The 26,958-nt window shown below is 33.2% G+C and overlaps 2 protein-coding genes across 2 annotated transcripts in view; one reads left to right on the top strand and one right to left on the bottom strand.

The window, feature by feature from the left end:
• LOC122716497 (transcription factor 21) overlaps nt 1–11,688 on the bottom strand; it is a 30,012-nt gene extending 18,324 nt beyond the window's left edge. Inside the window, exon 1 of the mRNA XM_043939631.1 lies at nt 10,755–11,688. The gene's annotated coding sequence lies outside the window, so the exon portion shown is untranslated. The remainder of the gene's footprint in view (nt 1–10,754) is intronic.
• LOC122716492 (breast cancer anti-estrogen resistance protein 1) overlaps nt 1–26,958 on the top strand; it is a 116,648-nt gene that overhangs the window by 1,833 nt on the left and 87,857 nt on the right. The gene's annotated exons all lie outside the window — the stretch shown is intronic.

Genomic DNA, 26,958 nt, shown 5'->3' with positions numbered 1-26,958 from the left:
AGATAGAAAGATATAAAATGATATTGAACATATAATGGTTTTGACTTTATGTATTCCAAATATATGACAATGGAATTCTCAGTTAAAGAATAAAGAAAAGGAAGTTACTTCATCTCTTATCCGCAATAAGTTATTTAAGTCGTTATTCTGGGAAATATATGTTTGTTTAATTAAACATGTCGGATTTTATTTAATTAAAAAAGAATAATTGGATTTTTCAACGAAATTAATCATGTTTATGACGGTTATCGTTTCAATTATGTTTAAATAGCGATAATTTTTTAACAATTTTTTTAATATTGATATCTTAATAATTTTTTTTTCTTTTTTGTAATATCAGTTTATTATTATTATATTTGCAATTTCAAGTAATCGTCCTTATCTTCATTAACGTAATAATCATAATTATTATTATTATCAGTGTAATTAACATTAACATGCCAGATACAATTTCCTTTCCCATCTAAACATTAAGCTTACGTTTCCATTAATATTCTTGCTATACTTTTTCCGTGTTCAAATTTATACGCAATAATTTTCCAAATATTCAAATTACTCTAATACTCTTATCATTAAAAATCTTATCATTAAATATATATTCGGTATATATAATTTATAATAATTTCCATTAATTCATTTTTTATCGATAATAATTATTCAAATATATATCAAATCATGTCAAAAAATCTCTTACATAATCATTCTAAAAACATATTTTCGATCTAATAAACACCCTACGTTTATTTTACACCCACAATTATCGAATATTCCTAATCACATCGAAAATAACACATGTGCATTCCGGTCTAACCGCAACCACATATCGATACTATTAATGATATCAACAGTATCGTCTCACTGTTAGTAAACGCCTTTCGTCTCGCGATTCCGCGCTCCAATTAGAAAAATGAAATCGCTACAGTTCCTCGATCGTTCGTTTGATCGACATCGATCATCCTTGTGATTGATTCACTTATATTACTCGATCGTTAGCATACTTCGAAACGATAAAAAAAAACAATTTTGCAAGATTCTCTTGCAAAAACCGGTTGATGGAACAATATCAATCTCTTCGAAGAATTTATTTATATATTGTATATGATAGAATATAAAGAAATAAAATGGAAAGACAGATTTTTTTTTTTTTAATATTCTCTTGACACGTCTGACGAATCGGAATTTCTTCGTTCATGATACGTAAATTCTCTGAAATTAAATTTTTCGACGAATTTAAAACGTTGACTAATCGAGTAATATTTTTAGCGAGCCAAGAATATCCCTAGCTTTCTCTAAGAATTTTCCTCGTAAAATTCACCGACCTAGAACTGGTCAGATCGTTCACTAGAATTAATTCTGACTAAATCTAAAAATGCAAATCTCACGAGAATTAAAATTCTCGTTTTAACTTTGAAATTTTCATCGATAATCCACTGATTCATCGATCGATGATGATTCATTATTAACATTAACGCTAAGTAATTCGCCAATCTACGACGAATACAAAGTAACATTGAACGTTTTCAATATTCCTCGTGAAACTCTTCCATGAAACTTTGAGAGATCTAAAATATTTTATGACGATTAAAATTTTTAATTGCGAATGAAACGGACGAAATTGCTCATCGGTTCGTCCATTAAAATCTTCGACTAAGCGGAAGTGACCGGAAGCGATCCGATTCTCTCGATGGTACACTCACTGTCGCTTCTCGACAGGTTTCACTGTCGCAGATTTCGTCGAACTTGAACGACACGCTCGTTTCAGGTTTATCGTTCGTGGAAAGGTGCGTGACGTACGTGGCCAGAGAATTCTTAAGGCGGGCTCTTATCGATTGTTTCGAAACTCGTCGCCACACTGTTCGTTCATGCTTGCGAACAGAATTTCTAGTTTTCGAAATAAAATCATTGCTTGGAAAAACGATTGGGTAATATAAACTTGCATACGTACATGATCATGGGCCGCGTAATTATCTGATTTTATATGCATATGCATGTGAATATTTCATAAATTAGCATATTATTGAATTTTAATTTTTTCTCCTTTTATCTTTTTTTTTTTAAACATAGGATTAAAAGAGAAATTAATTACCTTCTTTTTTTCTTCATTTAAGAAATATCATAACCTGCTTCGAAATTATTACAATTTCTGAATTTTCGTGGTAATCGGTTTAAAAAAAAAAAAGAAAGATGAGAAAGATAAACTATTTTTTTTTTTCTTTTTTTTCATTCCGTGAAAAATACATTAATGACTCATCAGCTTTAGGAGAGGCTTTAATTTTTGCCACGTCATACCTGCTTGTTCTAAAACTTAATCCCCTTTTCTTTCCTTTCTTTCTTTTTTCTGGGCTTTATCCGACAGAGAAATATATTAAGACGACCTCTTTCTCGTGAACGAGGATAAAAAGAAAACGAAAAAGGACACACAGGAATGACGTGTTCTTCATTTTCATAACACGTATTCGCGCAAAGTGTACAATGCCTCGTACAATCAATGTTGTAATCACGGTCGTAATATCGATTCCGTAAGCTTTCAATTATCGACGCTTCCAGAATTCCAACTGTGAAATTTCAATAACACGATTCCATTTTGCGAGTATCGCATACAAATTATTAAAACCTCCTCCTCGATATCGAGGAAGGATTCTTGACATTTTTCTCACGCAACAAATACATATTTTTTCGATCTCATCCACGCTCTGTCCTCGCTAAAGCAACAAGCAAAAGAACCTTCTCGAAAAGAGCGTGTATCCATTTTTCTCAACGACGAAATAAAATTCTCGATCGCGTCAAGTACGAGCTAAATTCTATTCGAAGCGAGCTCTCGAGGAAAAAAAGGGGGGGGGGGCGATAAACGATTATTCGGGAAAGAAAAAACTTTAATTATGTGGTTTTACTATTCTTCGACCGCGCTCTTTGTGCTAACGATCACGTTAACGATATGCTGCTCTCGGCCTCTCGTCACGAATACCACACCACGGCTCCTCTCTGCTTCTACATCGCTTTGCGCGTCGGCCTTTGCCTTCTTTGACGGCCAAAAACGTACGCTGCCGTTGCATACGTACACGCGTATGTATATGTATTATTATTACCGCGATTTAAATTCCGTTTTGTTCCCGTGTCCCGCCAGAAATGGCCCCGATTGTTGGCGTGTCAATCGAAGGAATCGCGGAATTCGAGATATACTCGAAACAATTTGTATAAGTTTAGATATTCGAAGAATTCGTAGAATATAAAATGAATATAAAATTGAAATGTTGGATTAAATCATTTAATACTTCGTAATATTCCAGACATATTTTTGTATAATATAATTTCGAAAAATTTTTATATTATTCATCCTTGGTAACTTTTAATGTAATGGGATTTACTTGTTCGTTTTTCTTTCTCAACGAGATAAAATAATAGGAGAAATTCTGGTATTTCCTTTGCGCAAGTGCATGCGTGTTAGTAACAATCAAAGGAAATTAACGAAGGTTAATCCTTTGAATAATAAAATATAAATGTCTGTTGTAAACCTGAATCGGTTAAATTACTTCATCACTCTGTGAATAAACGAATACACACGTCGTTTCTTCGAGCGAATCGTGAAATTAATTTTTATAGATTCGATTCGATTTGTATGCCGATAGAAACACTTTTATCCACTTTTTTCCAAAATAACTTGCTCCGTTCGTCCCGATTTTTCAAAGGATAATTTTGCAAAGGTAACCTCGAGAAATTTTACAATATAAAAAAAAATAGGAAATCGTCCCTTTTCGCGAGAAAAAAAATTTATTAAACCATGGAATCGGTTTTGCCTCCATTTGTTCGAAAATCGTTTTCGACGAGGGCGACATTAATCCAGGGATTCGAAATAGGAATTTGATTAATTGCTCGAGTCAATCAGTCGAGCTTCGATAATCGTTAGTCGATGAACTGATGGATGAGGGATGATGATAATTATATGTTCAGCTATTGCAAAGATTTTATTTTATTAGAAGAGGAATCGGATCGAATTTGTATTTGTCGCAAGAATTTTTGCATAATAAATTCTTGGGAATGGATCGAATGGTAGATCATTCTCCATCATTGCGTCGACATATTTCACTCTGGCCTGAAATTAAGATGTTAACGATCGATGGAATGATCGATTAAAATTCTCGTCGAGATCTCTTAGCGAAACATTTTTACACACGTTTTATAATTAATGATAAAATATTTTGGAGTTGCAATTTTAAAGGTAGAAGAGATTTTTCAACGGTGGTTCGAAACTCGACCTTCTCTCGTAATTTTTAAAATCGCAAAGCGTCACGAACTCGACTTCGAAAAAAAGTAGTCCGTCTACTTTCTGAAAGAATAATTTGCATGCAGGGTAGTAGAACTGAAAATTACATTTTTACAGTGGAAAAGTGTTCTTCTCTCGAGAGCTCCCTTTCCTCCCCCGTATAGTATATGCATATGTATCATTTTTACTTTCTTCAACGACTATATATATATACATAGGCGCTGAACAACTTTTCCACTTTCAACAACCACTTTTTAGTGACCCATATACAGTCCACCTCGTAAATGCTTTTTCTCCAACTCCCCTGCAGCCTTATTCCAGCTCAGGGAGATACGTTATCCCTTTTATCGCATCCAACAGGTAATGTTTTATCCTAAGCTAAGCAAGATCTTTATTTCTTTCGTCTTAAACGGTTATCGTTATACGCTTGATTCATCGAAATATCGGCTTACGAGTTGCACGAAACGAGTTTCGAATTACGAGGTCGCAATCTTCTTTGTTTTTTTCTTTTTTTTAGAGGAAATAGCATACGTTTCACGTGGACATTGGCACGATTACGAATCGTTATCACGGCTCGAGCCGTGATAAATCATAGGTTGAAGAGTCGAGGTAATTTTAATCGACTCGATTTCGAGACGATGATTCTTCGTTTATTCTTTTGTGCCCAAGTTGAAACTAAATTCCTTAGAAATTTTCTCCAAATGTAAACAGGATTTGTGAATCTCCCTTATCTCTCCTTAAGTTTATTATATTTGCTTGTTTGAATCACGTTCGGGAACATCTCTTTGTTTCCACACTTTTTTCTTCCTATTTTTCAGTCTTAACTTATACCTACTTTGCAATCTCTCTTCGATGGTAATATTTTTTAAAATGAAATTATTTCCGATCAACCCATTCATTGGCGAATTATTTATCGTTAAATACTTTTCTCAACACATTCCTCTTCTAAGAGTAAAATTTTGAATGATATTATTTTTTTAAAAGAATTTAAAAACATTTTTTAAATTTTAATAATTAAATAATTGATTAAAATTAAATAATTAAATTTCTTTTATTATTTTTTTTAAAAGAAATTATTTATTTAAAAGAAAGAAAACAATATGGAGGACAAATATATCGATGAATATAAATATTTCGAAAAATTTTGTAGATTTGTAGATTTTTAATAATTAAATAATTGATTAAAATTAAATAATTAAATTTCTTTTATTATTTTTTTAAAAAAAATTCTTTATTTAAAAGAAAGAAAAGAATATGGAGGACAAATATATCGATGAATATAAATATTTCGAAAAATTTTGTAGATTTGTAGATTTTTAATAATTAAATAATTAATTAAAATTAAATAATTAAATTTCTTTTATTATTTTTAAAAAAAAAATTATTTATTTAAAAGAAAGAAAAGAATATGGAGGACAAATATATCGATGAATATAAATATTTCGAAAAATTTTATAGATTTGTAGATTTTTTAAATTTAATTATTAAATGTTTAATAATTAAATAATTGATTAAAATTAAATAATTAAATTTTTTATTATTTTTTTAAAAGAAATTATTTATTTAAAAGAAAGAAAAGAATATGGAGGACAAATATATCGATGAATATAAATATTTCGAAAAATTTTGTAGATTTGTAGATTTTTAATAATTAAATAATTGATTAAAATTATTTAAAATTATTTTTTTAATTGATTAAAATTAAATAATTAAATTTCTTTTATTATTTTTTTAAAAGAAATTATTTATTTAAAAGAAAGAAAAGAATATGGAGGACAAATATATCGATGAATATAAATATTTCGAAAAATTTTGTAGATTTGTAGATTTTTAATAATTAAATAATTAAATTTCTTTTATTATTTCTTTAAAAGAAATTCTTTATTTAAAAGAAAGAAAAGAATATGGAGGACAAATATATCGATGAATATAAATATTTCGAAAAATTTTAGATTTATAGATGGAAGGAAAAAGCGAGAGCGGGTTTCTAATCTTACGTGACATTGACCAGGGTGGAAAGGAGGCTTCGGGTTGGGGCGGCTGGAGAAGCCCGAGAATCGATCGGTCTCGAGGCGAGCAACCCCTATACATGCCGTAGACATCTTTCAAACGCACCCTCCCGTTTCTCCCTCTTTTTTTTTAATTTCCAATCATGTTTCGTATTTTCCGGGGAAAAACACACCGCCGCCAAATATTTACACCGCCGCCAACGTGGAATCGCGTTTAAATTTAAAAAGTTTTCTACATTTTCACGAGGACCTTGACGTTGCAGATTCCTCCGTTTACGAACGAAAATTCCATACATCGAAGGATCTAATCAATCGATTACAAGAAAAATATTTATTTAAAAGGATTCTAATTTTTATTCTTCTTCCTTTAAAAAGTCAATCGAATTTTATATTTTCTTCTCTTTAAGCTGAGTTTCTAATTCTAATTTCTAATGCTTGTTACCAAAATTATATTTGATATATAATAATTATATAGAGTGGAGGATTCAATGAACTCCTCGCATCGAAGAGCTATCTTTTTTTGTTTAATCTACGAGAGAGTGTCTTCTATAATTTTTCGCTCGAATCGAAAACGAAATAAAATTCCCTCTCTTTTAATTCGAACAAACCATTGAATATTCCCGAACGTATAAAATTTCTCGAAACCAGAAATCAATATCATCAATATCATCGTTTTCTGGAACTCGATCGACGATTAATTATTCTCGCCGCGAAGAATTCGCTTCGCGTGAGAGAAGCTCTCAATCTTATTGAGCCAAGATACACCTCGAGCTCTTTTTATTTATCACGCATTACCGTGACGCACATCGATAAGGAAACAAAGGTAACGGCGGCGTACGGTTGGGACAGAGTGGAAGGTTGTTGCGCCATTGCTCCGTCGCCGAGAAATCTTTATAGCGGCCGCGATTGTTCTCCTCTCTTCTCTCCTTCTCTCCTTCGGCCAACCGTTTAGTTAGCAACAAGTAGTCACGTATCTACCGTGCTCTGCTTCTCCTCGTCGCGATTGTTGCGTTTGCGGGGAATTCGATTCGAAAATACAGGTCGATTCGTTCTTCCATCCATCGATCGGATAAACGTGTGATAATAGGGGTGGAGGATATATTTTACGAGCAATTTCGTATTGCTTTCGGGAAAACGCAAGTGATAGAAGATTTCCTCCCCAAAAGGGATTTTACTCCTCGAGTCTTAAGTGTCGGTTTGTCGATTATGCGATTGGTGGTTTCGATAATTAGATCCTCTTCGCCGTTATTCAAGCGATTCGAGATACGCGATTCGTTTATCGAATTGATATTAAAACATTTTCCTCGAGACTTCTCTTTTTATTTTATTTATGGATATTTATTAAATCTCGTGACGTAAAATATAAAATGTGTGCCTTTCGCAACAAGTTTTAAGCTAGCTTCGTTATTTTTTTTTATTTATTGTAAAATTAATAGATTAGAAAAAGGAACGGCTTTGTGTTGTGCTCGTTGATGTGTATGTTACAATGGAACAGACGAGAGAGAAAAAAATTCCATATACCGAAGGATCTAATCAATCGATTACAAGAAAAATATTTACAAAAGGATTCTAATTTTTATTCTTCTTCTCTTTAAAAAGTCAATCGAATTTTGCATTTTCTTCTCTTTAAGCTGAGTTTCTAATTCGTGCTTGTTAAAAATTATATTTAGTAGAAATTATATTTAGTAAAAATTATGAAAAAATTAAATTTAGTAAATTATATTTAGTAAAAATTATATTTGGTAGAGTGAAGGATTAAACGAGAGAGAGAGAGAGAGAGAGAGAGAGAGAGAGAGAGAGAGAGAGAGAGANGAGAGAGAGAGAGAGAGAGAGAGAGAGAGAGAGAGAGAGAGAGAGAGATTAGAAAGTACGTATGGATCAGTAGGTACGGTGAAATTAATTTCTCGTTAATACGAGGCGGTATTATAGGGGTTAGCAGGAAATTCGAGACGGTTGACGATTATCGACGCGATCCTGCGGGCGCCCACTTCAAGTTGACGTGAAAAAACGCGGCACGTGATACGATTAAATCTTCCTTCTTGTCGGTCCTTCTTTGAATTAATAAATAATCAATGTTCGAAGACGAATTTTACGATATCGCGCAAAGAAGTCTCTCGTCGACGATCCTGACACCTACATAGTAGTGGAAGAGTTATTCGAATATTCAAGATCGTAAAATTTTATTTTCATTTATGAAGTAAATATTCTCGAAACTATCAATTATTTCAAGATGCAATGTTGATACTTCGATTCGAGTACGAAATTACATTTATAAATTAAATCTATCGTTATAAGTCATAATTAATATACTATATTGATGAGAAGTAAAATTTTTTATATCATAATAGAAGAGTTATAACTCGAATATTCGAAATCGTGAAAATTATTTTCATTTATGAAGTATTATGAAATATTCTTTAACTATTAATTATTTCGATGTAATGTTGATATTATTCGAATACATTTATAAATTGTAAATTATCGTTATAAATCATAATTATATTAAATAACAAAATTTTTACATTGTATCGATACGTTAGAATTCTTTGGATTCTACGCTAATGCATCGTTTCGATGAGAGAAAAAATGCGCGTGAAAATAATAATTAATTTCTTTCCAAATCAATCGATCAGACCCTCATTCCTTTCGCGAGATTTCTTTCCAATAGTACAATATGTGGTGCCAGGATTGTCAACAAAACCTTCGTCCAAGCCTTATATTTTTTTTTCGATTCTCTCTCATTCCTGAAATGGAAAAATTTTTCCACGATAAAAATTCGATGGATAAAATTTAAAATTGGAGAAGAAATTTTCAATTTCCAATTTGAAGGTTAGAACCTTATCGTTTCATTGGAATAGAGCAGGAGCGTATACAAATAATACGCTTTTGCGTAAGAAAATTCAAAATTTAATAATTCCATTGATTAATCGCGTCACTTGTACCATTCACACACTACATAGTAATAGAAGAGCTATAATTTAAATATTCAAACTCGATAATCACTTAAGAAATATTTTCGAAATTTAATTAATTATTTCGATATAATAAACTATTTAAATACAAAATTGCATTTATAAATTAAACTATCGTTACGAATCATAATTAGTCTATTACGCATATTACGAGAAATAAGAAAATTTTTATATCGTATCAATACGTTAAAATTTTCTAGCCTACGCTAATGCATCGAGATTTAAATTATCGTTTTGGATTAGGTGGAAAATTTTCGCATTTTCCTTCCAGCGGTGGACAGTGAACGCACCATTGCGATTTCACGGATGCGCGATTGAAATTGCTTCGAGTACGATACATGTATAATACGGCCGAGGCGCAATTTTACAAAGTGTAACACGAGTAACGAGTACGGTAAAGGACTGATTGATCGATCAGGGTAACTTTATACTTGACCGGGAGAGAGCAACACCATGCTTGAGCAGATCGTATGATCCCCCCACCCCTTGCTCGGTCGAAAGCGTAATCGTAATTGATCGATCTCGAGTAACAAGATCATTCGAATGCCTGCGAAAAGAAATCGCGATACGCGCGAGCCAAGAGGGATTGGCCTTCCCTGTTCGCCGTTCTGACAATGAAGAAGCGTTTTAAATTAAAACCGAGCATAAATTGAATAAATGTTATTAACAATCTTATCTTTTTTATTATATATATAGTATAAAATAATCCCTTGTTTTTTTCGACTTTATCGATTTATTATATGCTTATTAATTTTTGCGATTAATTGCGATTAAACAATGTCTTAACCGGTTAGAATTATCGAGAAATTTCAAGGGGAGGAATTATTTTCATACGTGGAAGAAAGTTTCACGTATCACGTCACAATTGATCTCGGTATCTGGAAAGAGAAGAAACTCTATGGAGAAGAATAGGAACGGAAAGTTTAGATTGCCTCGTGACAGCCCGCTTTATTTATTGACACTTAACCTCTACGACAATTTCCTGCGCGGCCTCAACTCAGTTACGATCCTATACCTCGTACGAGTGTACAAGCGCGTCTTCCAGCTAGCATTTACGCTATTTCAATTGTAAAACGCGAGACCGTATTCTCTAACCTATTAATCTTCTAAACGTTACGATGATTGCGATAAAGCCGTGCACAATGAGTAAAAGGGAAAGTTTAATGAAATACGATGGAGATTTTTTTCCAAACGGATTTTTCCTCGACGGAATTATTAATCAAAGATGCACGCGCGTTCTTTTTAACGGGAGTCGTTGCGAAAGCAAAAGTCGTTCGTTCGTGGAATGAAATTTCAAAACGGTAGATGGCGAGGCATCGATTTGTTAAACTGCTGCGCTACTTGCGCGTTACGAAAAAAGTGTTGCGTACGACCCGCCCGATATCGAGCATGTTTCTTTTCTTTTTCTTTTTTCACGAATCGATAAACGAGTCGAAGGAACATCGGATTATCGAGATAGCTCACAGTGTCATTGTCCATCCGGATTATTCGATACGTACGATGATAACATACCTGCGAGCAGCTTGTTTACAGCTTACGTCCACGTAGATCTACGTGGATGGAATATTACAGAGTTGCTGCGCGCGAGAGCGGAAGCGAGGCGAATTATCGGAATCGGCGATGGCCACGTGACTGGATTCGGCCCTCGTTCGTAATGACGATCGCGCGTTAAATTCCGCGGCGCCGCTTTATCCATTTTTCGCCGCGTTTCTTCGCCGCCCACGCCCCTCCCCCTCGGCTCATGCATCATTCATTCGCGCTCACCCACCTCACCGCGCCACCCTCCCAATACGCGTTATTACGGTCGGGGAACGAGAAAGCGAACAGCGCATAAGATAATGACACGGTATTACTCGGTTATTATCGCCGTATTTTTTTTCTTTTCTTTTTTTTATTTTCCAATCGCGAGCAAAGGAAACGAAAAAAACGCGTGTTATTGGGAATTGGAAATGTTTCTTTCTTCTTCTTTTTTTTTCTTTTTTTTTTTGGAAAATAGATAATAAAACTCGTTTCGCGAGTAAGAGCAAAAGAGATTCTTTGAAAGATAAGAATTATCGATTTAGCTCTCGTAAGTGTTTATCCCCCGATTCTTTGTAATTGCAACGATAATTTATCTATCATGATACGATACAATTACGTACTTTTATTAGATTAAAGAAACAATTATTATAGCATAATGAAATTTTAATTTTATGCGATAAATTACATATTTTTTTACTAAAATTAGAAATATCCATTCCATATATATTTGAACAAATAATGAGAATGTAAAGATGTATCGAGGAATTAAAAAAATATATATATACGTGGAATTTCTAAAGTTTGAAAAAGGGTTAAAATCTTGATCTTGGCAAAAATCGTCGACGATTCTCGGCGCTGTTAAAAGTAGAAACGCGGACGAGCCGATATCGAGGGAAGTGTACACGCAAGATGTAGAACGCGTAGAGGTGAATTTACACGTACGTCGCCTAACAATTTTATCGGCTATTATCGATAAGAGCTCTGCGTTCGCTCGTATACTCGGTGGACCATTTTTTAAACCATTTCACATCGAACGACGTTGAAAAGCATCGAAAGGATATTATTCGTCGATCGTGCGATGTTGCACGAATTTGACAGACGCGATTAACAAAGTTTACTCGTTGAATCGATTGAGTTAAATTTTTCGACGATCTTGTTTCTATCGATTCTGAAAAATAAAAGCGGTATCCCGTCGAGGATACACCTTTTATTTTAGGCATCGATACATCCATTATCGAGCGTTACACGAGGATTGCTATGCGCTGCGACACACGTAGAAGCAAGAAGGTGCGATTCGTGGAAGAAAGTTAACCGTGAATCTTTCTCGGTTGACAAAACGAGAGGAGGGTTCTCCCTGCTTCGTGGAAAGATCCGACAGAATCTTCTTAGAGCGAGGCCACTGACCTGTCCATTGTGCCATCCCTGTGCCATCCTCCCATATAAAATATTTGGACAGAACTTCCGGCCCAAGGCGCGCCGAGAACGTCCTTCTCCTCCCATTTCCTCCCCCTCCCCCGATATTTCTCCCTTGTATCTTCCTTCTCTCGAGTTTCCCCAACGCGACGAAAGTTTCTCGATCTCTCAGCCTCGATAGCTGGCAATCGATGGCTTGTAAAGCTTTCTTCAACCGAGCAAGTCGAAATCTTGTCACTCGAACTCATCTTCCTTTCTTTTCCCTTCCTTTTTTCTTTTTTTTAAAATGAATCCCTTTTTTAGATCGCGCGTTCGTGATTTTTTCTTTTTTTGGAGGAAAAATGTAAAACGTTCACGATCGGTTGCCAAAAATTTTCCTATCCTAGGAATCGATATAAATTGACTCTTCGTATACGCGAGAAAGAAATCGTTTCGCATCGAAAGATGTTTAAATTTATCCTTGTTTCGAAAGGAGCAATTCCAGCAAGGGACAAGCGAGTATTGTACGATTTAGAAGATCGGGGGCAGGATAGGATACCGCGTAATCCGTCTTCAAGACGATGTTCCCACGGTCTTCAAGATTCCTCGTACACGCGAGTGGTTCTCTCTCTCTCTCTCTCTCTCTCTCTCTCTCTCTCTTTCTCCACACCTACTACGATTTCGAGGTGTTCGAGGGACTTGATATACAGGGTGCACAAGCGAAAGACGATCCCGAATAATTTCGAATCATTCGTTTCCATCCTTTTCGAAGCGCGCGCACAATTTTCAAGAGATTTCTTTCTTCCACGACGATTTCTCAGTTTCCTTTTCTTCCATCTTATCTCTTCGTCTTGTTCTTCTTTCACTTTCTTTCATCTTTCTCTCTCTCTCGCTTTCGCTCTCTCTCTCGCTCTCTCTCTCGCTCGCTCCCTCTCTCGCTCTCGTTCTCGCTCTCTCGCTCTCTCTCTCGCTCTCGCTCGCTCTCGTTTTCGCTCTCTCTCTCGCTCTCGCTCGCTCTCGTTTTCGCTCTCTCTCTCGCTCTCTCTCGCTCTCTCTCGCTCTCTCTCGCTCTCGTTCTTGCTCTCTCGCTCTCTCTCTCGCTCTCGCTTGCTCTCGCTCGCTCTCGCTCTCTCGCTCTCGCTCTCTCGCGCTCTCTCTCTCTCTTTCTCTCTCTCTCTCGCTCTCGCTCTTTCTTGCAATTTTTACAAAGTTCAACGTGATGAGAATATAAACTCGCGATTTACTTTTTATAAATATATTTTTCACGATATGCAAATATCGGCCGGATGTTGGAGCGGACGGTTCCTTGCCTGTGCACGGGGGCTTACACGGTAAATTTAAATTACGATAAAATATTCGAGGAGGCAAAACGCGACGCCCTGATAAAAGCTTGACAGCTGTCGGCACGAGCTCGCGCACAATACGTACGATTATTCGTGTACCAGTGGCACGTGGAAATGTCTTTTTCACGACGAGCGTTCGAATTAAAAAAAAAATCGACGCGACTTTTTCACAGATAGATCTTCGTCCATCTTTTTCCATCCCATTTTCGGCGATTCTTCCTCGAAGGGGAAGAGTGGTGGATTTTCGCGGCGAGGATCACAGCTACGAGTCTTTCTCAAAAAAGTAAAATTTCTAATCTTTCTCTTTCGTTTTCCTCTTTCTCTCTCTCGAGAAAGCTCCTCGATTTTTTCTTCCTCGATTTCGTTATTTATCTTCGAAACGAAGAGCAAACGCACATAGCAGATATGATAACGATCGCAAGAAAAAAAGAAAACTCCTAATCTATATTTTCAGGAAATCAATAATATCAAATATCAAAGTTTAATCAGATATATAATCTACGCAGTTACGTGCTATCCGACTGAAGAGAAGAGAAAAAGAAATCTTGATTAACGAACTTCTTTTTTACACGTATATACTATACATATATACATATATATATTATACATCCTCGTGCTATTTCACGCCATTTACCATTCGTTAGATGCGATCTGTTTCTCATGGTCAGCCGGAGGAAAGTCGAGATTTCGTCTCGAGGCTGATGCACCCTTCGTATATGGAGCAGGTGCACCGGGTTACCTACCTGCCGTAGGCGGCCCTACTTTTTCATTCCTCTTCGCTTTTGCTTCCCCCCGCCATCATCTTCTCCTCCTTTTCTTATCTCCTCTTTCTCTCCTACGTTGATTCTCTTCAACGCGAATTAGAAGGCGCATAAATAGAACGTTTACACGCGATGTCGTGAAGCTATACGATGAAGAGGTGGGGAGCTAGGAAGTTTTTTCCAGATCAGGATAGAACGATTCTCTTTCTTTCCAAATCGATTCACCGACTCGTGGATTTACACGATTTATCGCAAGCTTATTTTGACTGGAAAACAATAAATAAAATATAAAATATAAAATATAAAATATATATATATAAATTTAGCTGAATGAATATATTTGATTATACGCGTTTACAAAACATTTGAGGTACGTGTAACGAAGAGAAACAAATAGCTAGCAACTATGAAATAGTAATGTTGCTGGCAACGTTCAATAATGAAATCGCATATAAAATTTCAGTGAACTTTAAAATTCTATAACACGCAGTTATTACGATATTTGGTGAAACAATATTCCTATTAATCGTAAATAAAAAAATAATTCCATAGAAATCGCAGTTACTACGATATTTGGCGAAAGAATATTCCTATTAATCGTAAATAAAAAAATAATTCCATAGAAATCGCAGTTACTACGATATTTGGCGAAAGAATATTCCTATTAATCGTAAATAAAAAAATAATTCCATAGAAATCGCAGTTACTACGATATTTGGCGAAAGAATATTCCTATTAATCGTAAATAAAAAAATAATTCCATAGAAATCGCAGTTACTACGATATTTGGCGAAAGAATATTCCTATTAATCGTAAATAAAAAAATAATTCCATAGAAATCGCAGTTACTACGATATTTGGCGAAAGAATATTCCTATTAATCGTAAATAAAAAAATAATTCCATAGAAATCGCAGTTACTACGATATTTGGCGAAAGAATATTCCTATTAATCGTAAATAAAAAAATAATTCCATAGAAATCGCAGTTACTACGATATTTGGCGAAAGAATATTCCTATTAATCGTAAATAAAAAAATAATTCCATAGAAATCGCAGTTACTACGATATTTGGCGAAAGAATATTCCTATTAATCGTAAATAAAAAAATAATTCCATAGAAATCGCAGTTACTACGATATTTGGCGAAAGAATATTCCTATTAATCGTAAATAAAAAAATAATTCCATAGAAATCGCAGTTACTACGATATTTGGCGAAAGAATATTCCTATTAATCGTAAATAAAAAAATAATTCCATAGAAATCGCAGTTACCACGATATTTGGCGAAAGAATATTCCTATTAATCGTAAATAAAAAAATAATTCCATAGAAATCGCAGTTACCACGATATTTGGCGAAAGAATATTCCTATTAATCGTAAATAAAAAAATAATTCCATAGAAATCGCAGTTACTACGATATTTGGCGAAAAAATATTCCTATTAATCGTAAATGAAAGAATAATTCGATAGAAATCCCACTGTTGATTGGGCAATGGAAAACAATAAATAAAATATACGGGTTTAGCTGAATGAATATATTTGATTATACGCATTTATAAAACATTTGAAGTACGTGTATCGAAGAGAAACAAATAGTTACCAACTATGAAATAGTAATGTTGCTATTTATATATATATATGAAGCTATATTATAGCTTCAATAATGAAATCGCATATGAAATTTCAATGAACTTTAAACTCTATAACAATATTAAATTTATCGTATCTTCGGATCGCATCGAGACCAGGAAGTTTTGAATTCGATTTTCGTGTTCGATTAAAGCTTTGCGGTTAAACGACGCGTGTGGAGATAATCGTTTGAAGATGGATCGATAAATAATTGTATCGATCAAAATAAGGAGGATGAATTACAAAGTATCGAAAATTTATTTGAAGAAACAATACGTTTTATCGATAACTGTTTATCTCTTCGAAATAATAAAGTCTCGTCCATCGAGCTCAATTAAATCTGTCGGCCAAGTTTCCCCTCTGAACTTTATGATGATGAAATTTATAACCGAGATTAGACTGAATTCTCGATTTCTCCTAATGAAAAGGCGTAATGAAACAGGATTTTTAACGCTGTCGCCATTTAAAAGTCTAATGCAATATTAGTCTAATGCATCCTCTTGGAAGACGTAAGCAGCAGGCTCACGTAGGTTAATTACGGTATTTTTGAATTATTGCGAGGCTTACTTTCATATCTGGTGAAAATCTGACTGGAAGGTCGGCGAACCTGGAGAAAAATCCGTGTTTTCGAGGTCCCTTGCTCTCTCTCTCTCTCTCTCTCTCGAGGATAAAACAGTACACCGAATTTATTCCGAAAGTTGCCTCGAAAAAAAGGATTGCAACAAGGAATATCTTTCTCGTAGACAAAGTGCAAGAAGGTCGAAAGAAATAAATTATGATACGCTTAACTACTCGTATCTCTTGCTTAACCAATCTTCCCCTCTCTAAACTTCCTTCTAATTTTTCTCTGGAAGCATCTCTGCCTCAGAGTTCGAATGTTTCGACTCGCAGAAACATTTTCTTCTTTCCCTTATTCGTGAAGTAAAATAATTAGAAAAATGTAAAAGGGAAAGTTTAAAATCCAATCCTTCCTTCTCCTTCTTCCTTTTCCATTATAAAGTTATAAATATCAATTATATATATATAATAAATCGTCAGTTTCATTCCAGTAGAAATTTACTTTTTATTTTTCGTCGAACCGTCGATATTTTTCCAAATATATCGAACCAATTGGGAGAGGGAGAGCTTGATAATGATTAATAATTGTGAGATGAGACCACGCTCGCGACCATGAACTTTCGAAACTTTCGAGTAGGAGGCAGTTTTAATCGAAGGATGACAAAGCTCGGATTTCAAAAAAAAACACGTGATCGAGTGCTACGTTTTGGAGTAGATGAAAAATAGATTTTTCTTCTTCTTTTTTTAAATTTATATTTTTATATTTTTCGTCTTCTTTTCGTTCCGTGTGAAAATTTATCGTCAAAATCAATTGTTGAAAATCACGTGGATATAAAAATACGTTTGGAGATAAAATATAATAGGTATTTCTTTTACGAATTCTGTATCTGAATTTCCATTTCTTCTCTTTTTCTTTCTTTCTAAGAGAATCGTCGCGATCCTATCTCGAAAACATTCCAATTTTTCATCCTTTTAATCCCCCCCATTTGACATGCTATCCAACCAGGTCAGGCAACCAGCCAGCATCCCCTTTTTCCAGCTACTTGGCGAAAAACATTGGGCGGAAAATGTGAAAATTAGTCTCTTTTATCTCCTCTCTCCCTTTTTCTCTCAAATTCTTCAGAAAAGTTCACTTTCGAGAACTTCGATTCCCCCCTTAAAGAGATGTGTTTTCACTCGAATTAATCCAGATCTATCTAAAAGATTATATATTCAATAAATAAAAATAAAATAAAAATAAAAAAAATAAAAAAAAAAAATAAATAATATAAATGTTTTAATAAAACAATTTGTTCTGCTAGTTGCACAATAGAACGTAGAAGATCCGTACTCGATGGAGAGTCGTACACGAGCGCCACCGATAAGATTAGATAATCGAGCAAATCGGATCGATACTACGAACAAGCTTTTACGAGATACGAGCTCGAGTGGTTATATCATCCCCCCGCCCAGCAACGGTGTGCACCAATGTTGGTGGAAATTTTTTCTTCTTTATTTCTCTCGATAAACCATACCGCTATCCATTATCGATATATACCGCTCATCGACCGATTTACACGAAAGATTTCCTCCGTTTCGAGTATCATATCTATATTACCTTTCCCTTTACTTCGAAGGCCGTTCCTTCGAATAATCCAAACGAGTAGTTCGAGCGATTCTCTCGTCCGGAAAATCGTCCTTCGTTTCCTCGTGCGAGAGAAATAGAAGAGGAAATAGAAGAGGAAAGAAAAGAAATAGAAGAGGAAAGAAAAAGGAAAGGAAACGAAAAATTCGTCCCTTTCCTTCCTTCTTTTTTTTTTTTTCAAATTTCTTTTCCTTTTGTTCAATAGTTGTTCAATTCCTCGTTTCCCGGAATTAGCTCTTCGTTCTTTCTCGAGCGCCGACAAACGTGTCGTCGACGAGCTGTGCAAAGCTCGTTGTGCGGAAACAGGGAGGGAGAGATACAGGAGGAGGAGGGAAAGAGAGGAGGACAGAGTTCCACCAGCATCATCCCTGGAACCATTAACCCCTGCGTTTAACCCGCACAGTTCCTTCCCTCCCTGTTCTTCCTCCTCTCTGCACGCTCTGATTCTCCTCCACCATCACCCGTTTCGACCAAGTCCACGCAGATGGAGAAACGAGAGAGAGAGAGAGAGAGAGAGAGAGATGGGTATATGGGCGTGTGTAGGGGAGGGGATGAGACGAGGGAGGATAACGCGACACACTGTATCCGCACGAAAATTATTCTCGCATGGTGGAAGAACCGGTGGAAAAAAAAGATGCGCCGCCCTCTCTACCGTCGAGTTAATAAACTGGCTTCCTCGACGGTGCTCCAAAGTGTAACGGGAGGGGTGCAACCGTGCCGTGAATTAAAGAGAGGAGGGAGGGGAAAAAAGGAAAAGGGGAGGAACGAGGGAGAGGAGGATTTAGGATAGTTGTATCTCCTTTGTGAAATTTAATTTCTTTTTTCCTTTCGATTCCAGTGTGTCGATGGAAAAATTTGGAAAAATTTCAAAAAATCAATCTCAATAGTTATATCTTCTTCGCGTAATTTAATTTTCTCCTTTCGATGGAAAAATTTGGAAAAATTTCAAAAAATCAGTCTCAACAGTTATACCTTCTTCGCGTAATTTAATTTTCTCCTTTCGATTCCAGTATATCGATGGAAAAATTTGGAAAAATTTCAAAAAATCAATATCGACAATTAACCTCCTTCGCGAAATTTAATTTTCTCTTTTCAATTCCATCGTGTATCGATGGAAAAATTTGGAAAAATTTAAAAAATCAATTTCAATAGTTAATCTCCTTCGCGTAATTTAATTTTCTCCTTTCGATGGAAAAATTTCAAAAAATCAATCTCAACAGTTAACCTCCTTCGTGTAATTTAATTTTCTCTTTTCGATGGAAAAATTTCGAAAAATTTCAAAAAAATCAATCTCAATAGTTATACCTTCTTCGCGTAATTTAATTTTCTCCTTTAGATAGAAAAATTTGGAAAAATTTCAAAAAATCAATCTCAACAGTTACCTCCTTTACGTAATTTTTTTTTTTCCTTTCGATTCCAGTATATCGATGGAAAAATTTGGAAAAATTTCAAAAAATCAATCTCAATAGTTATATCCTTCACATAATTTAATTTTCTCCTTTCGATAGAAAAATTTCGAAAAATTTCGAAAAATTTCAAAAAATCAATCTCAATAGTTATATCCACATAATTTAATTTTCTCCTTTCGATAGAAAAATTTCGAAAAATTTGGAAAAATTTCAAAAAATCAATCTCAACAATTAACCTCCCTCGCGTAATTTAATTTTCTCCTTTCGATGGAAAAATTTGGAAAAATTTCAAAAAAATCAATCTCCTCTTTCTTTTTCGATCGACAGGAATTCTCTTCCTCGAAGAACGTTCAAATTTCCTCTTTTCTCTGTGCGACAGTTGGAAGACACGTTGGAGAGGAGGGGGGCAGTGCATCTGAGAGGAAGAAGGAACGAGGTCGCGCTCGTCTCGCCGAGTGCAGTTAGCTTCGATGAACTTGTCGGATCGGTGGAGTACAACACGGGCTGTTGTTGTTGGGCGGTTGAAAAGTGTTCCTTTTTACGGTGCCCCCGTTCTTTCGAATTAGCCGCACCGCACCGTGGGGAGAAAATTAATCCATCGAACTTTCCTCGAGCCGGTTTGCTCGACTTTTTAAAGTAACTTTTGAATCGGCTGGTTAATTATTATCGGCTGCACTTGTATCTGGACTTGGCACGTGTGGGAGACAATGAAAAATGAAATTGTGGAGAGAAAAAATGAAAATGGAAGGGATGGAATTGGATGGAATATTGGACGAATATTTCTAATAGAGATCTATCATTTCTCATCTTTTATTATATATTTTTATTCTCGACTTTTATTATATTATTATACGTGTGGAAATTATTATTTCGTGTTCTTTCTTTGGAAGATACGAATTTTCTACAATTTGTTGGGTAATTTTATTGATAAGAATTTTCAGAATTGTTTTCTAAAATATTTAATGAAATTGTGGAGAGAAAAAATGAAAATGGAAGGAATTGGATGGAATATTGGACGAATATTTCTAATAGAGATCTATCATTTCTCATCTTTTATTATATATTTTTATTCTCGTCTTTTATTATATTATTATACGTGTGGAAATTATTATTTCGTGTTCTTTCTTTGGATACGAATTTTCTACAATTTGTTGGGTAATTTTATTGATAAGAATTTTCAGAATTGTTTTCTAAAATATTTAATGAAATTGTGTTGAGAAAAAATGAAAATGGAAGGAATTGGATGGAATATTGGACGAATATTTTGGATACGAATTTTCTACAATTTGTTGGGTAATTTTATTGATAAGAATTTTCAGAATTGTTTTCTAAAATATCTATATTTAATAAAATTAATGTCGAGAAAAATGGAATAGATAGTGGAATGAATTGGATGGAATTGGACGAGTATTTCTAATAGAGATCTATCATTTCTCATCTCGTCTTTTATTAATTATACGCGTGAAAATTATTATTTCGTGTCTTTCTTTGGGGGATACGAATGAAATTCCTTTTTATATTCTTATTTCTTTTATTTCTTTTTTTATTTCTTTTTTTATTTCTTTACGTGTTTTTCTATAATTTGTTGGATAAATTTAATAATATTCATTCATTTTCGGAATTGTTTTCTAAAATATTTAATGAAATTGTGCTGAGAAAAAATGAAAATAGAAGGGATGGAATTGGATGGAATATTGAACGAGTATTTTTTGATAAAGATCTATCATTTCTCATTCTCGTCTTTCATTAATTATACGTGTGAAAATTATTATTTCTTTCTTTGAAGGATACGAATGAAATTCCTTTCTACATTCTTAGTTTTATTCCCCTATGTGTTTTTCTACAATTTGTTGGGTAAATTTAATGATAAGAATTCATTTTCAGAAATTGTTTTCTAAAATATAGATATTTAATGAAATTAATGTCGAGAAAAATGGAAAAGATTATTAATTATACGTGAAAATTATTTTTCCTTGTTTCTCTTGAAAGATGAAATTTCTTTCTATATTCTTTTTACTACATATTTTTCTACAATTTGTTGGATAAATTTAATGATAAGAATTCACTTCCAATTATTTTCTAAAATATCGATACTCAATGAAATTGTATCGAGAAAAATGAATTTGATGAAATTGGACGAGTATTTTGATAGAGATCTATCATTTCGTATCTTTCTTTGAAGAATACGACGAAATTTCTTTCTATATTCTGTGTCCTCCAGTTTTACATATTTTACTTAAATTCAATTGATGATGATTCAAGGCTTCGTTTTCCAATTGTTTTTCCAAAATATCGAAACTTTATTAATTTCATTATATTTGAGAGAAGTACGAGCAATATATTTTGAATTACACCGGATTAAACAATCAAATTGCACCAATATATTCTATAAAATCTAAAAATCACGCCTTTCATTGAAAACAAGTTTAATGCTTCTCTTAAAGAAAACCGAGTTTCATCTTTACCTTCAATAGTTCATTCTCAACTATTAATCCTATTCTATTACCAATTCTTCAAACTCCTATTTTATCATTAATTCTACGCAATCACTTTCATTTTTGAGATCCGTGTTCCCCCACAGATAAAAACCTAGCCGCTCAACTTGTGCCCATCTTTCCATGAGAATGCGTCGTCCAACAAATCTCATATTTTCGTATATTTTTATCATAACATATTCTCCTTTTTCTAAAGCAATTCGCTGGCCCCATGCGTTTCATTGCAATGTTCTTTTCACATATTTCTACTCGTCGAACTGACGGCGGGGGCACCCTGTACAATTCTCTTCTATTAAGCGAATCAACGAAACGAGGAGGGGGATGCGTATTCTCTGAATGAAATTTCTCAATGAATCATCGTCCCACGGCCGCGAATCGTCGTGTAACGATAGATGGCTGGAATATTCGTTGGGAATTCGTGGGCGGCGCATCGAGTTTGACCTTCGATGGACGGACCTTCGATGCGCCTCTCGACCTTTTGCGCCCTAATGAAAAAAAATCCCACGAGATCTCGATCGACTTCGTTTTAAAACGTTATCATTCGCGATAACATTTCGTCTCATCGATCATTTTTATGGAAAATTTGTATTACAATTCGCGAAGATGGGAGAAACGGACGGGGTTGTTTGTGCTTCTCGTGGAATGATTTGTTCGCGGAAAGAAGAAGGGTAAATTAAGACATTTCGTTCGTTGGTTTAAGAAGAGGACTGAAATTTTTCTCCTCGTGCAAGGCACAGAAAAATCAAAAAAGAAAGTAGAGATTTTTATCTGAACGATTAACACGCAAACATTGCAAGTATAACGTGTAAATTTTCAGAAAGTTTAATAATATCGTGTCGTCAAAATTCTCTTCCTTTCTTTTCGAGCACAAAGTTTCGCAAGAAAGATGGCTCTGAACGACGATCGAGAGCGCGGCGAAACGAACGAAAACGTTTGAAAAGATGGAGAGATCTCAGGGAAGAGAGAAAGGATATTTTTCCCCCTTCAGAGTGGAGAGGCGAGGGTGGGCAATATTTCTCGGTTCGGAGGAACTCATCGGTGAGCCGCGTGCACCTCGCCCTCGAGAGAAAGAATCTAATCTTTCGCAGAGAAGAGGGTACAGAGGGTCCCCTTAGTATAAACTTTTTAAACTTCGTTTAAAAGGGAAAGCGAGCAACTCAAGTGGAGACAATCTTCGAATTTTATTCGAATCTTCGATTCGAGGCTCGTCCGCTTTTACGATTTTTACGCTTCCGCTCTTTTATGAGAATAATTTATCAGATCAAAGCGATCGATCGAAATGAAGGAATTTGTTGAATTAGTAGTGTTGTTGGAAAGAGTTGAGCGACAAAAATTTCGAATAAAGTTCTAGTTATCAGAATGCTTACAATAACATCTGTTCGAAAATTATTATAATTATAAATATAATATTCGAATTATAACTCACTATGAGTTATAAAATAGATAGAAAATTTTTTTTATTCCTTATCAGTATAATGTGGGCTAATTATGATTTGTAACGATAGATTAATTTATAATTTACTTCATAAGTGAAAATAATTTTTACGATTTTGTATATTCGAGTTATAGCTCTTTCACTGTGATATAAAAAATTTTATTTCATATCACCATTCAATATAATGTGGGCTAATTATGATTTATAACGATAGATTTAATTTATAAATTAAATATTTTCGAATAGTATCAATATTATATCGAAATAATTAACAGTTTCGAAAATATATACTTCATGAAAATAATTTTTACGATTTTATATGTTCGAATTATAATTCACTATGATAGAAAAATTTTTTTATTTTTTCAATATAATGTGGAATAATTATGATTTAACGTATGACGTAACGATAGATTAATTTATAATTTATAATTTAATTTTATATTTCAGTATTACTATTATTATATCGAAATAATTAACAGTTTCGAAAATATATATTTCATGAAAATAATTTTTACGATTTTATATATTCGAATTATAATTCACTATGATAAAAAATTTTTTTTATTTCTTCAATATAATGTGGACTAATTATGATTTGTAACGATAGATTAATTTATAATTTATAATTTAATTTTATATTTGAGTATTACTATTATTATATCAAAATTAATAGTTTTGAGAATACTTTTATTTTATAAATGAAAATAATTTTTACGATTTTGTATATTCGAGTTATAGCTCTTTCACTGTGATATAAAAAATTCTATTTCATATCATATATCATTCAGTATAATATGGGCTAATTATGATTTATAATTTATAACGATAAATTTAATTTAAAAATTAATATTTTCGAATTATTAATATTATATCGAAATAATTAACAGTTTCGAAAATATATACTTTATGAAAATAATTTTTACGATTTTATATGTTCGAATTATAATTCACTATGATAGAAAAATTTTTTTATTTTTTCAATATAATGTGGAATAATTATGATTTAACGTATGACGTAACGATAGATTAATTTATAATTTATAATTTAATTTTATATTTCAGTATTACTATTATTATATCAAAATAATTAATAGTTTCGAAAATATATACTTCATGAAAATAATTTTTACGATTTTATATATTCGAATTATAACTCACTATGATAGAAAATTTTTTTTATTTTTTCAATATAATGTGGACTAATTATGATTTAACGTATGACGTAACGATAGATTAATTTATAATTTAATTTTATATTCCAGTATTACTATTATTATATCAAAATTATTATTTTATTAATGTATATATAAAATTAATAGTTTTGAGAATACTTTTACTTTATAAATGAAAATAATTTTTACGATTTTGTATATTCGATATTTATAATTCTTATTATAAATTAATTATTATACTTGATCCGCTTTTATAATTATTCGCGATTATGTTACGAGCAATGAATTATCGAAGCAATTTATCCAAGTAACTTTTATTCGTAACTTCGACTATTGAATTTTCCCCATCATTGGTGGAAGGAAGAAGTCTCGCGGGACGGCACAGGGACAAGTGGACCGAGTCTATCTCCACTTCAGACGCTTTGTTAACGATCCTGACATCATCGCAATAATGGAAGAGTACTATAATAAAGAGTATAAAATTATTTTCATCGATTTCTTTGAAACTATTGATTATTTTTGATGTAACGTCGACACTGAGAAATCGTAAATTAGTAGCACATTGGGTAGAAAATAGGCGTTTCCTTCCAAATTGACCAATCACCGAGTACGTTCCCACGATAAATCTCGCATATCGACACGTGGCTGTGCTCTGAGTTTTCTTGTAACACAAGCTGATGTGGCAAGAAGTCAGAGGAAGAGGAATTATAACAAAAATCCTCGCTATTGTCCAAAGTACCGTTCTCTTCGCTTCAAACGCTTTGTTCACAATCCTGATATTACACAGCAGTGAAACAGCTATAATTCGAATATACAAAATCGTAAAAATTATTTTCGTTTATGAAGTAAATTATAAATTATAAATTAATCTATCGTTACAAATCATAATTAACCCACACTATATTGATAAGAAATAAAAAAAAATTTTTCTATCATAGTAAGTTATAATTATACAAAATCGTAAAAATTATTTTCATTTATGAAGTAAATTATAAATTATAAATTAATTTATCGTTACAAATCATAATTGATAAGAAATAAAAAAAAAATTTTCTATCATAGTAAGTTATAATTATACAAAATAGTAAAAATTATTTTCGTTTATGAAGTAAATTATAAATTATAAATTAATCTATCGTTACAAATCATAATTATATTGAAGAAATAAAAAAAAAATTTTCTATAATAGTGAGTTATAATTCGAATATACAAAATCGTAAAAATTATTTTCATATAGGTATATATTTTCGAAACTATTAATTATTTCGATTTAACATTGATACTATTCGAAAATATTTAATTTATTAAATTAAATCTATCGTTATAAATCATAATTATATATTGATGAGAAATAACATTTTTAATATCACAGTGGAAGAATTATAACTCGAATGTACAAAATCGTAGAAATTATTTTAATTTATAGAAATATTCTCGAAACTATTATTTCGATATAATAATACTACACGAAATACGAAATTACATTATAAATTATAAATTAAAAGATGAGAAGTGAACAAAATTTTTCTATCGTATCGATTACTATTCTTTGGATCTAACGCATCGAATCGTTCTGGATCAAGTGTATTCACAATGGAAACAAAAATGGGCGAAAAAAAATTTCTCTCCAACTTCTTTCCAACATATCCACAATATCACCAATTTACTTATTTTGATTCAAATTGAAAATTACTATTATCACTGAATATAGATACAAAGTCGAATCGAAATCTAGAACAATAAACGCGGCAAATTGCTCGTTGAACGTTCCTCGCCATTATCACAGTTGCTATTTACTCCTCGTACGAAGCTCGCGTAATATAATATACCTCCATTCATTCCTGCCCATTGTTTCCCGCAATTCGTTTAATTGAACGTGTTTTCGGCGTTACACGCGTTAACCACGCTTTATATATATATATATATATATATATATATATATATATACACACACGAAAGTTTCGCAATTGGAAGAATCCTCGGAGGCGAATGGGACGCGATTCAATTTGGGATACGATAGCGGAGCTCATCGTTCGTTAGGTGGAGACGGTCTCGACCTTTGGTTGTTTCTTTTCTTCTCTTTTTTTAGCCGGACGCCATTCCTCGTCCAATTAAGCCGCGGACAGGAAAGGAGAATAAATTACGGAACGGTATTCTTGGGAATTGCTACGGGATACCGATAAATAATTCGCCTTATTTAAGCTTGAATGACGTTCAATTAAACGCAATTTAAATATATAAGACGATGTTGCGACCGATGTTTTCTATTGGCGTGCAATACTCGTTTCCTCTTCGAATCGATTGTTATTATTATTATTCGTAATATATTTATTATAATATTATAGTATATTATATATATATATAATATT

The sequence above is a fragment of the Apis laboriosa genome, unplaced genomic scaffold, assembly GCF_014066325.1.
Source record: "Apis laboriosa isolate Shangri-la unplaced genomic scaffold, ASM1406632v1 scaffold46_cov150, whole genome shotgun sequence".
NCBI classification, from domain to species: Eukaryota; Metazoa; Arthropoda; class Insecta; order Hymenoptera; family Apidae; genus Apis; species Apis laboriosa.
This window is presented reverse-complemented; position numbering and strand designations above follow the sequence as displayed.